Here is a 13,519-nt window from a genome sequence, read left to right on the forward strand (position 1 = left end):
TCTTCACATGCCTCATTGATAGATAATGGTTCAATTTGAGAAATAAGACATACCTCTTCATTAGCCAATCTTCCTCTTGTCATGACTTCTTTAAATTTGCTTCCAATTATCTGATCTTCAGAATGATTCAGTCTTACATACCGGGGTGTCTTAGTCTGTTGTTGTTCTTCAATTACTGTGGAATCCTCTGATGATACCAGAGTAATTGGATCATCATTCTGTACTGGTGGATTTACTATTGGTTCATTTGTCATAATTTCTATTACCGGTTCAGAGTCTATATACCTTGAAGTTCCTCTGAATTGTTCATCAATCTTTACATTGGTACTCTCAACAATTTTCTGTAATCTTTTATTAAAACATCTATAAGCTTTACTCTTAGATGAATAACCAAGAAATATTCCTTCATCACTTCTAGGATCAAACATGCCAATATACTCATCTCTTCTAATATAACATTTACTTCCAAATTTTTTGAAATACTTAAGAGTAGGAGTATTACCAAACCATAGTTCATGAGGGGTCTTACCGGTTTCACCTTTGATGTGAACTTTGTTGAATGTATAGACAGCAGTGCTTACTGCCTCTCTCCAGTACACATGTGGTGAATTTGCTTCTGATAACATACTTCTTGTTGCATCCAAAATAGTTTTGTTCTTCCTTTCAACAACTCCATTCTGTTGTGGTGTCCGAGGTGCTGATAACTGTCTTTTGATTCCATTTACTTCACAAAATGTATTAAAATCTCTAGATGTGAATTCTCCTCCTTGATCTGATCTTAAACATTTAATTTTCTTACCCGTTTCATTTTCAACCATTGCTTTGAATAGTTTGAACTTCCCAAGTGCTTCTGATTTTTCTCTGAGAAAAGTAACTCAACACATTCTAGAATAATCATCAATAATTAGCGTGAAATATCTATCACCTTGTAAGCTTTTAGTTCTAGCCGGACCACATAAATCAGTGTGAATTAAATCAAGAGCATTATTGGATTTTTCTGGAATACTTTTGAAACTAGCTCTAACCTGTTTTCCAAATTGACATTCCTTGCAAATTGTATTCTGAGGTTTCACAATTTTAGGTAGATCTCTAACTGCCTTAGAAGTACTGATTTTTACCATGCAATCAAAATTTACATGACATAGTCTTTTATGCAATAGCCAACTTTCATCTATATGAGAAATTAAGCATGCCTTTTCATTGTTATTCAAATGAAATATATTACCTCTAGTCTGATTACTGGTTGCAATTTCCAAACCAGTTCTATTCATGATTTTGCATTTTCCATTTTTAAATTGTAACTGAAAACCTTTCTCAACTAATTGACCAACACTTAAAAGATTATGTTTTAATCCTTCAACATAGTAGACATTGTCAGTGTTATGTTTGCCATCAAGAGATATTGAACCCTTACCTTTGATTGAACAGGCTTTGTCATCTCCGAATCTCACTAAAGCTCCATTGTATTCTTGAAAGTTCAAGAATTTACCTTTGTCTCCAGTCATGTGATGTGAGCATCCTGAGTCAATAATCCATTCATCCTTTGATTCAACTTTAGCTGCTAGGGGCTTGTTCTACCGGTTGAGCAATAGGTACCGGTTGGTCTTCTGTTTTAGCAACAAAGACCCATCCGTTGTTTGCTGGATCTTCATCAAAATCATCAGTCACACCTTCATCAGCAATGTAACAAGATTTATCTTTGTTTTTCTTAAATCTATATCTCTGATATTCAGGATTAGGTTTGTATGTCCTTCTAGCTTCTTCTCTTAGTCTAGCATGTCTATCAGGGCATCTTGAAGCCATATGACCAATCTTATTGCAGTTGAAACATTTAAAGGGTGCTTTATCTTCATACTTACTTCCAATTGGACCTTTTGGCATTTTTCTTGCAAATAGTGCTTCAAGTTCTTCAAGCTCTTCATTCTCCTTCTTGGTTTCTTCAAGTTCTCTTGCATAAAAGGCTCTCCAGTCTGATTTGTCGAAGGATGGAGCAGATGATGTTGATGCTTTGAAGGCCAAATCAGTTTTTATAGTAGCAACAGGACCAAGTTCCTCAATTTCAAAAGCTGAAAGTTTTCCAATCAATGTATCCCTAGTTACTGATGTATTAGGCATTGTTCTCAACTCATTAATAACAATAACCTTCATTTTATATGCCGGTGGCAAACCTCTTAAGATATTTGAAACAATCTCATCTTCACTCAAGGTTCCTCCACAACATTTGATACCTAAAACAATTTCATTTACTCTTTCCATAAAAGCAGAAATTCTTTCATCTTCTTCCATTTTCAGATGTTCATACCTGACTCGGAAGCTTTCAAGTTTTGCAATTTTGACTGTGGAATCCCCTTCATTCAGTGTTTCCAAATGATCCCAAATAGCTTTTGCAGTGGATCTATCTGATAATCCCATGATTTGTTGATCTGATAATGTGCTCAAAAGTGCTTCTCTTTCTTTGCAATCATTTTCTTTATCTTTAGCTAAAGTAATGGGAGCAGTTTGACTAGCTACAGCAGTAGTATAACTATTCTTAGTAACTTCCCAGATGTCTTTACCAATGCAATTCAGATGTGTCTCCATTCTGATTTTCCATATCCCATAGTTGGTTCCATCAAGTTTAGGACTATCCTTTCTAAAATAATTAGTAGACATTGGATCTCCTCAAGTTGTTAAACTTCTTGCAAAAAGAGGACTAGGCTCTGATACCAATTGTAGGTCCCTGAGACAACTGAGAGGGGGGGGGGTGAATCAGTTGTCAAAAAAATTCAAACCAAAAACTTATTAACCAATTTAATGCTTAATACTGGTAAGACAGTTAAGTATGTCGGTAAACAATGTTAATCAAAAATTGCAGTACCGGTAAGAATTAATGCATGAAACATAAGCACAAAGTCATCCACAACACATGACACCAATATTTGTACGTGGAAACCTAGTAAGGGGAAAAACCACAGTGGGAAACCTTACCTACAATCAGATGATACTATTGTAGATAGTAAGTGTACAAAGAGGGGTCTGCACATGCAGAAAGGCCAATAGCCTAGAGCTCACTGCTCAATCACAAATGGGAGTCACACTGACTATAGTTGGATGGTTAAATCCAATGAGAATGTACTACACAAAATAGCATCTTGATATGCTGGATTCAGTACCGGTGTAATGCTGATATGCTTCTACAAAAACCTAACTTCACCTTCAAATGATGTCTTCGTGTATATCTTTGCTTGATCTCGCATATACCCTTCCTTAAATCTATTCGCATTCCACACTTGATCTTACAAATAAGATCTTACATTTATACCATACCCTAAGACCAATTTTAGTAGGTCGGCTCTACAAGATATTACAATAAAAACATTTTACAAATAATACAATATCTGATGCAATAACCGATTGAACATGTCGGCTTAATGCATTTACAATAATAATAAATCAACTCCATAGCGTGCCTTGCTGATTTGGAAAAGATATACCTGCTGGTGTAACCCTAGATAACCTGGACCTATTTGCGGGTAAAAGCAAATATGCAAATGAGAGTATACCAATGATTATTACTTCAAAGTAAAGTGTCCACATGATGTCTTTGACATCACCAAGTGTCTTTCATGTCAATGCAGGTACCGGTGAACATTATATCCTACCGGTTAACCATATACCGGTAACTATTTGCACAATTTACTATTTGCCGGTGAATGTTGCTGGATCTCCAAAGTAGGTGTATTTAGCAGATGTTGACATCAATGACAAAACCATACCAAAATACCAACAAAATTAATAGGAAGGGAAGAATGGATCCTACCTAAATCAGTATCAATTGAATTAATAACTTTATCAACAACATCCCCTACAGACTGAGGGGTATACTTAATAAACAAATCATTCACCTGTTCAACCAATTTTGTATCAGGCACAACCACTTCGGACATCATAGGACAATCCAAATTTGCTTCCTTACTACCAGCATTGTGCCCTTGATGGGCAGGAGAGGGAATAAGATTCTAAATTTTAGATATTAGGATCGAATCCTGAGGAGTTACAACATTTGGAACCTTAGGACTGGGTGGAACACCTATATCCTTCTTGGGAGGATCCAAAGGCCTGGCTTTTGAAGGTAAAACATTATCCTGATTTGGATTTAGGTGCAAGCCTAAATCATTGACATATTTTCGAGGATGGAACAATATCTTAGGATCCCCTTAGTGGGGCTATGTGAGATTTTTAACTGATCAGGAACCCTAGGGAAAGTTCTAACATCAATATTATTTTGAGGTATATTCAATGCATCCACACCCAAATGATCCAAATGCAATGAAGAAAAAGTCTTGGAAACAGATTCAGCCGGGGAACAATGTTTCTTAAAATCCATAAACAATGGTGCATCTAGAAAAAGAGGGGATGAAAGAAGTTCATTATCCAATTGTTCAATATTCTGATGCCAGATACCTTCCTGAGATTTGATATTACATGTACGGGGATACACACAACGAGTTTTAACCAAAACACATATTTTTACCAGAACCACCCCCTCCAAAAGGTCCATTCGAGAGGTTATAAAAGAGCCAAACGAATTCCCAATTTGTTGCAAAACATCAGGATCCATAAATTCAAAGGGGATATTTGGTAATGCAAACCAGAATGGAATAAACTTTTTTTTCGAGCAAGCAGGCACAAAGAAAGGCTTCCATTTTGACACAGACACAAGGTGATTTCCAAACCAATGATGCCCTAAACCCAAAACCTCAGTGCAAATCGATGGTGAATCAAAGATAATAACAAAAGATGATGCTGAAATTAACTGAAAATAATGCAAATTTTTCCACCATTTTTGCAATTTCAAATAAAGCTTAGACAATCCCAGTTGATCCCCCCAAACTTCCCCCAACACAACATTTGAATGCAAGCAATGCATTTTTTTGTTAACAAGGGTGCCTACTTAATCAATGCAAGGTATCAACATCCAAACAGAAGGAGATTTAATGGGTTCGAGAGGGATGCTTACCGATTCCACAACTTTAGGGTTAGAGATTGCCGAATTCTTCAAATGTGCAGAATGTAAAGGATCTGAATGTAAAGAACCCGACATGGAAACCCTAGTTCTCGAATTTACAATCATTTCCTTCCCTGGAGAAACAATTTTAGGGTTTAAATTTACTGTATTCTTTGTAGAATGTGAAGTTCCTAAATGCACAACCTGAATAGAAGAACCACCACGAAGTCGAGATCTTTTAGTTTTCGAGATAAATTGCTGTCGAGGTCATAATCCCTGAGTGTACAAACAATGAGAAGACGATGAAGGAAACTGATGTCGAGAGGAAAAAACTTGTCTGTGAAAGAAGCTCTGAAAGTAATGCTAAACCAGATGATACAGACCCTTCTGCCCTGCCTTAGTAATGTGCCAAGCTTTGTCCTCCCAACATCCATTAGTGAAAACCCACTGCGGGGTGTGTGGAGGATCCTCCTATTCAACATCTACCCACAAACCCAAGTGATAGCTGTCCTCCATACCCATAGAGAATAGAAATAGAATAATTAGAAGTGTTGAAAGGTGCTAATTAGAAGAAATAGTTAGTTTAATCAAATAATTAAAGAATTACTTAATTAAATAGATTAATAATTAGTTTAGAATTAATGAGACATTTTTAGGTGTCTACACATAACATGTAACATTGTTGTTTTGAATTGCTTTGGTAAAACTGGTGTAATTGCTTGACCTGTACTGATTAGCCATATGTCCAAATTTTCCACATGCATAACATTTAACATTCATTCTGCAATCTTCTATCTTATGACCATACTTATTGCATTTAGAACATTGACCGGGAGCAAAATCAAGGTTCTGATTTTCTCTATTTCTACATTGCTTAGCCATGTGACCAAATTTATTACAAACAAAACATATACCATTAAATTTATAAGCATTAAACTACATTACCAGTGCCTTATGGTCTTGATCTTCATTTGCAGTACCGGAACTTTATCCTTGTTCAAATCAAAGTCCATTGGAATCTCCATTCTTCCTTTGTCTTTTTAATAACTCATCAAGTTGTGCTGAACTAACCTTGAATTTTTCTTTATACTCACTTGCAATGGCTAGATCATCTCTCAGAATTATCATTTGTCACTCAAGTTCTTGATCATTACTCTAGGATTGTGCTAAATCTGTTCTCAGCATATCATATTCATGAACCAACCTACTACATTCTTTAAATTTGTTTTTTAGAGATACAACAAGATTTTCTTCCTTTTTCTTTCGGTCCTCAATCTCTTTTGACAACCTCATAGTTATAGCTTGCATTTCATTCCTCATAACCATGTTATCCCGACTTAGCTTTAGACATCTATCATTAAGGGCATCTTTCTCATCATTATCCTTATTCTACAAAAGTTCCTTCCTCCTAGCCTGAACAGTTGACAACCTCTCCTGTAGGACAAGAATGAATTTCTGAGCATAATTCAATTCATCTTGTAACTTCAAGTTCTTCATCCTTTCAACATCATAATCCTGAAGTACTACCTCAAGTTCCTTCTCCAAACTCATATTCATGGATTCCAGATTCAGGATCTTTGTTAAGCTGTTAAACTTCTTCTGAGGCACAAGGCTCTGATACCAATTGTTTGAATCCAAGAAAACTAAGAGGGGAGGGGGGTGAAGGAGTGTTCTACTGAAATGATCAAATTTAACCTTATTAAAACATGCATTCACCAACCGGTATATCGGTACATATAGAATTGAATGAAGTAAAGAAACCAATGAGACAATCACACAAATGAATACCATAACACACAAAATTATACATGGAAAACCTCAAAGAGGAAAAAACACGGTGGTATTTGTGACCCACAATATCAATTCACTGGACATATGAAGAAATAATACAAAATATAGGGGCCTGCACTTACAGGAAGGCTTACAGCCTAGAGCACACTGCTCAATCACAAAAGGAGCCTCACTGACTACATAAAAATCCAGACTACAATCCGAAGAAAAGATTGAACTACAATGATAACATCTTCTATGCTTGAATACAGTTTTGATTAAGTTCTTTTTGTTCTGGTTTGAAACCCTAAACCCTTACTGGAATACCCTCTTACATAAATATCCTCACATACATGATTTCTCTCATATGTTTCACATCTCCATTACATTCTTACATGTTCACATCCTTGCATATTTATATCCTGTATATGGACAAAATGATCTAATCAACTGACCTATATACCCTTTATAATTCATCATGCCTTATGTCGGCTTACAAAGATAATTACAATATGAATATACATGTTGGCTCAATAACATAAATACATGAATATAAAAAACAATTGTCGATGCCGGATCTTCTTAAATGATGTCGGCCTCCAATACAGATAACTTGAATATAAACCATGTCACCCTGTATTGATAATAACAAAAAAATTCCTTCCAACCTATTAGTGTCGGTACACTACTAAATGAAAATATGAAGCCGAAACATTTTGCCATCAATGACAACATATTGAAACCAACCAATTGAGTATCAACTACCAACAATATCTATATTTGTGTCTTATACATTAGATTCTATCGAGGGCTCTATATCCAATATCTTAATATCTTTCAAAATTGTAGATGAGGTACCCATTATACTTTTACCTTTCCCTTCAATTGGGATGTCTGTAGTATCTGTTTTGGCCTTTGGTGAAGTATAAAAACCAGGGTTTTCAACAAAGAAATGAACCCATGCCTTGTGGGTCTCATTGATAATTTCATTAACCCTACCTAACATAAGACTAACTATCTTGTGCTTGCTTTGAAATATTTTTCTATGTGCAACCTCAAGTGTGATATCCAACTCCTTAGGAGTAATGGATACATGGGTAGTTAACAACTCTTGAATCTTTATTTGCTTGTCCTCCTCTATTGCTGATAATCTTCTAGCATCTAAATTATCATACAACTTTGCTGGTATTTGTTTCTCAATTTATAACAAGGCTTTCTTATATATATCCAAATATAATAAAACTTCTTCCTCAACTTCTCTATGTTCATCATCATCTAAATGCTCATAATAAAATTGTACATTCTTTAGCATACCATCCTTAGTGATTTCATCAACCAATTCTGCACAAGTCTTAGGTGGAACAATAGTTACATTACTGGTGACAAGTGCTAGATTTGTGTCATCCATCTTCTTTCTTCTTCCAGTACTGGATGGAGCAGAAGGTGTTTGAGATATTTCCTTTGGAGCTTTCTTCTTTTCCGGTACCTTGATTGTAACCTTCCTAACTGGTTGCTTCCTTGTTTCCTCCTTTGACTCCTCAATTTTCTTCCTAAATACCCTCTTGAATGCTAAGGGTGTGTCATTCTCAGTTCCAAAGTTTGATGGAATAGGTTCAATGAAAACTTCAGGCTCTTTTCTCTTCCTTCCTTTTTTTTGGAACAACATCCATTAGTGCCTTGATATCCTAAGATACTTGTTCAATAAACTTACTTGCCTTGCCCCGCTGCTTCTCCCTCTTCTTCCTGTTAAACTTAATTTGAACCTCTTGATTCTTCTGTTTTGATACCAATTATTGGAATCCAAGAACACTAAGGGGGGGGGGGGGGTGAATCAACGTTCTACCAGATTGATCAATTTTAACCTTATTAAAACATGCATTCACCAACCGGTAAACCAATACATATATAAATGAAAGAAGTAAAGAAACCAATAAGCCAATCACACAAATGAATACCATAACATAGAGAATTATACATGGAAAACCTCAAAGAGGAAAAACCATGGTGGGATTTGTGACCCACAATACCAATCCACTGGATATATGAAAAGATATTACAAAATATAGGGGCCTGCACTTGCAGGAAGGCTTACAGCCTAGAGCACACTGCTCATCACAAAAAAAAGTCTCATTGACTACATAAAAATCCAGAGTACAATCCGAAAAAGATAATGAATTGCAAAGATAGTATCTCCTATGCCTGAGTATAGTTTCGGTTAAGCTTTGACAGTTTCGGTTCATAAACCCTAAACCCTTACTATAATAACCTCTTACATAAATGTCCTCATAATCTTTGCACTACAATCATTAAAATCATATTCTTATCATCATATCTCAAAATGGTCTAATCAATTGACCTATATACACTTACAATCCTTCCATACCTTATGTCGGCTTAGATAGATAATTACAAAATAAATATACATGTCGGCTCAATTACATAAATACATAAGTATCAAAATCAATTGCCGATTGCTAGATCTCCCAAAATCATGTCGGCCTCCAATACCATTATCCTGATGAAGTCACATCAACCTGTAATGCCGACACCCAAATAATTCCTCCAACTGGTGAAGATACCTACGGTGTCGGTGTCGGTGAAGCGTCTACTGGTAAACAACCAAAGCAAAAGATGAAAGTCGGAACATGTTGCCATCAATGACAACATATTGAAACCAATCAAATGAGTGTCAATTGCCAATAGTTTATTCATTATTTTGCATGAAGGATCTTAATTTATTCTCCATTTATGAGTTTGTTATGAATTTTTGGTGGGTGACTTTTTTCTTTTCCATTTCTAGAGCTCTAATGGCTCTTTGACTAAGTTGCATTAACCTTTTTTCCCTCTGGTTAGTAGGGACATGCGACTTTGAACATACTAAGTAGGCTAATTGCACTTATTTTGATGCCAATTGTGATCCTTTGATAACTGAAAAACCTCAGCCACAAGAATGCTGAGAGTTTTGAGAGTTCTTATGTTTCTTCTCAAATTTTTCTCCCTTCAGAGGTGCCAAAAAACTCCTGTTAGGTCGTAATTCCTAAAACTAATTAACTCTCGAACTAGAACCTAGTGGAGGGGCACTACCCACCTGAACACTTGTCTGATATCCAAGAGCCAAGGCTAGGTTCTCCTTAGTTAGCCACACCTTCTCTATTATAGACTCCATAGTCTAAGGTTCAAAAAAAAAAACTCCACAATTGATGCGGGGATTGACCCCAAACAAAACATTGTAAAAATATAGCCTCATCATCTAGAATATTTGCATATTACTTGAGCTCATAGAAGTGACACTCATACTACTCCAAAAATATAGACATCTGACATAAATCATGGAACTCATCTTCTTTCCTATCTCCAATGGTTAGATTGATAGTTCTGATACTTAATATAAGTACAGATCCAATAGCCAACAAGATGAGAGGGGGGGGATGAATCATACAGACTTAATTATCCACAAAAACATCAGATTCAACCTCGGTAACATATATATCAGTAATATAACCAAAACTGTTAAACATGCAAACTCAAAAGCATATGAACAATATAAACCTCATAACACAAGATTTAACGTGGAAACCCAAATAGGGAAAAACCACTATGGGATTTCAGACCAACTAAGAAATATACTCTTCTAGAGTATGCTCGGTTAAAAGCAAATCCTGTTAAAGATTACAAACACATTGCTAGATGTGACCCGGTTAAGGGATTTCCCTCAGATCTGTTAGGATCTTCACTTTGTTAGAAGTGACCTTGTTAAAGGATTTCAAACACTCAATCAGAATGTCACCTTGCTAGAGGATTTACATATAAGATTGTTAAGTCCACTCGGTTAAGAGATTTTCTGTCACTTTCACAAAATAACAGTAATAAAAATCTATCAGCAACTTCACATCTAAAATGCTAAAGCAAATTCCTATTTGTTCAATACAATCTAGACATAGAACTAATCTTGTCTATCTGCTGGGCTTCTATACTCTGTTATTCTAACAAGTCTTCAAGCTTCTGTGCTCGGTAATCACTATGTAGCATCCCTGTGCATACACTTTCCCACATACATTGTTTATCAAAAGTTTCCTATTTATAAACAATTAGGTAACCGCTTAATCTCCTTGATCACATTTCCCATGATCAATCATAGCCATCAAATCTTCAATCTTGTCCAGGTTCAATGCATCTTTCAATATGAAAATGTTTTACCCCACCTTGGAACTTGTGCCAGGGTATTGCGGTTCAATATGAGCTGTAGATCTTCATGCTGACTTTCCATTGCCTTAGATTCGTTAACAAACTTCCTCCACGGCTCACCAATCATTTAATCTGCTCCAGCTCATTAGCTTCCTTCATTAAATACCGCATGAAAACATTTAATGCATTTTGTTATATCTCGAATACAACTCAATAACAACTCGATGAATACTAAACTCCACTCGGTAGACATTCCGCCTTCATTAACTGATAGCGATAACCTTAGGGTTTACCGACTAGGTTCTTTGCTTGATAACATAGTATAGTATTAACCTTTACAATTTACAGCATATGTATGATGTTAAAACAATCTAAAACATCATGATCTCATCATTGTCTGACTCAGTAGTAGTTGCCCATTGAATACCTTATTCATCATATTCTTTCCTGTGTCTTTTACTGACATCTTTATAATCTTCATATCATACTTCTCAAGATATGGCAACATCATACTGAATTAGAAAATCAATTTTTTGACATCAATGCCAAAATAATAATATCAAGATAGTAAAACATCTTTAATCAGTTATATCCATAATCATCAACAACCTTCTCAATATCCTTAAGAAATGCCAACAATCTTTCATTGTTTGTTATAATGCAATATTGCTAACAATCTCCCCCTTTGGCATTGATGGCAAAACCAATTGATTTGACCTTGATAGATTCTGATTGTTGTGATTCTGAAACGCTGAAATGCTCTCCCCCATACACTAGACTTCTCCTCATTTCTCTAGTCTTCTTTCCAATTTGTAGTCTGCTCGGTTTTCTCTTAGTCTTCTCCCATATATTGGTCTAATAGGTCTTCTCCCCTATATTGGTCTTCTCCCCCTTTGACAACAATGCCAAAAAGTAAAGAACTAAAACATAATTGCTTTATGTAAGAAGTGATTCCTGCTATTGTGTACCAACTGAGTCTCGGTCAGAGCATTTGTCTTCAATTCCTATTCCCTGTAATATTCCTGTATTAATTCTAGTACACTTTTAGAAAACATCCTAAAGTGTATAACTCAGTATCAACTCCCAAAAGATATTCATTAGAGTCATCAGATTGATGCTTTCACCGAACTCGGTCAGTGAGTAGAAGATAGGGGTAGGACCCCTAACTTGCTTCTGAGATATTCAAAAGTGTCCTTTGTTAGTGGCTTGGTGAAGATATCTACTATTTGCTCCTTTGTGCTAAAATATTCTAACACCACTTTCTTCTCTTGAGCTTCTTCTCTAAGATAATGATATTTGATAGATATGTGCTTTGTCTTAGAGTGCATAACAGGATTCTTTGAAATATTAATGGCACTAGTATTGTCACAAAATATAGTTACTGGCTCGATAACTTTCTCATTTATACCCTCCAACAGTTGTTTGATCCATGTAATGTTGGTACAATTCAATGCTGCAGCAACGTATTCAGCTTCTGCTATTGACTGTGAAACACATCCTTGTTTCTTGCTAAGCCGGCTCACTAGTCTTTCTCGTAAAAATAAAGCTCCTCCACTTGTGCTTTTTCTCTCATCAATGTTGCTTGCCCAATAAACATCAGTATAAACTTTTAAATCAAAATCATTTCCTTTCTGATATACTAAGCCATAATCCTCTGTGCCTTTCAAGTATCTAAAAATTCTTTTGATTGCTGTCATGTGTGTTTCCTTAGGATCTGCAGAGAATCTTGCAACTATACCTACTGCATGTGCTATCTCTGGTCTACTGTGAACAACATATTGTAGCTTTCCAATCATGGATCAGTAGAATGTCTCATCAACAGATACAGATTCATCATTCTTAGATAATTTATAGTTGGTAGTCATAGGAGTACTTACTGGTTTTGAATCATCCATTCCAAATTTCTTCAAGATTTCCTTTATGTACTTGGATTGAGTAATGAAAATCTTATTTTTCATTTGCAGTATCTGTAAACCTATAAAATACTTTATCTCACTGATTAATGACACCTCAAATTCTTTGCTCATTTCATTTCCAAAGTTCTTGCATAAAGAGTCATTTCCACAAAATATAATATCATCAACAAATATGGCTGAGATCAGTATTCCATTTTCATCATTCTTCATGTACATGTTGTTGTTCTCACTTGTCCTTATAAAACCAATCTTAATCAAATAAGAGTGCAATCTTTCATACCATGCTCTTGGTGCTTGTTTCAAACCATATAAAGCTTTGTTCAATTTACATACCTGATCTTTATTATTGTCTTCAACAAATCCTTCAGGTTGTTCAATGAAAACTTCTTCTTCTAATATTCCATTCAGAAATGTAGATTTGACATCCATTTGATATACCTTGAAGTTCTTGAAAGCAACATAGGCCAACAATGTTCTTACTCCTTCAAGTCTAGCAACAAGTGCAAAAGTTTCACCATAATCAATTCCTTCTTCTTGAGCATAACCTTTGCAAACTAATCTTGCTTTGTTTCGAATGACTTCTCCTTTTTCATTTAGCTTGTTTCTGAAAATCCACTTTGTACCAATTACATTTTTGTCTTTTGGTCTTGGGATTAGTATC

The sequence above is a fragment of the Cryptomeria japonica genome, chromosome 2 (assembly GCF_030272615.1).
Source record: "Cryptomeria japonica chromosome 2, Sugi_1.0, whole genome shotgun sequence".
Classification (NCBI taxonomy): domain Eukaryota; kingdom Viridiplantae; phylum Streptophyta; class Pinopsida; order Cupressales; family Cupressaceae; genus Cryptomeria; species Cryptomeria japonica.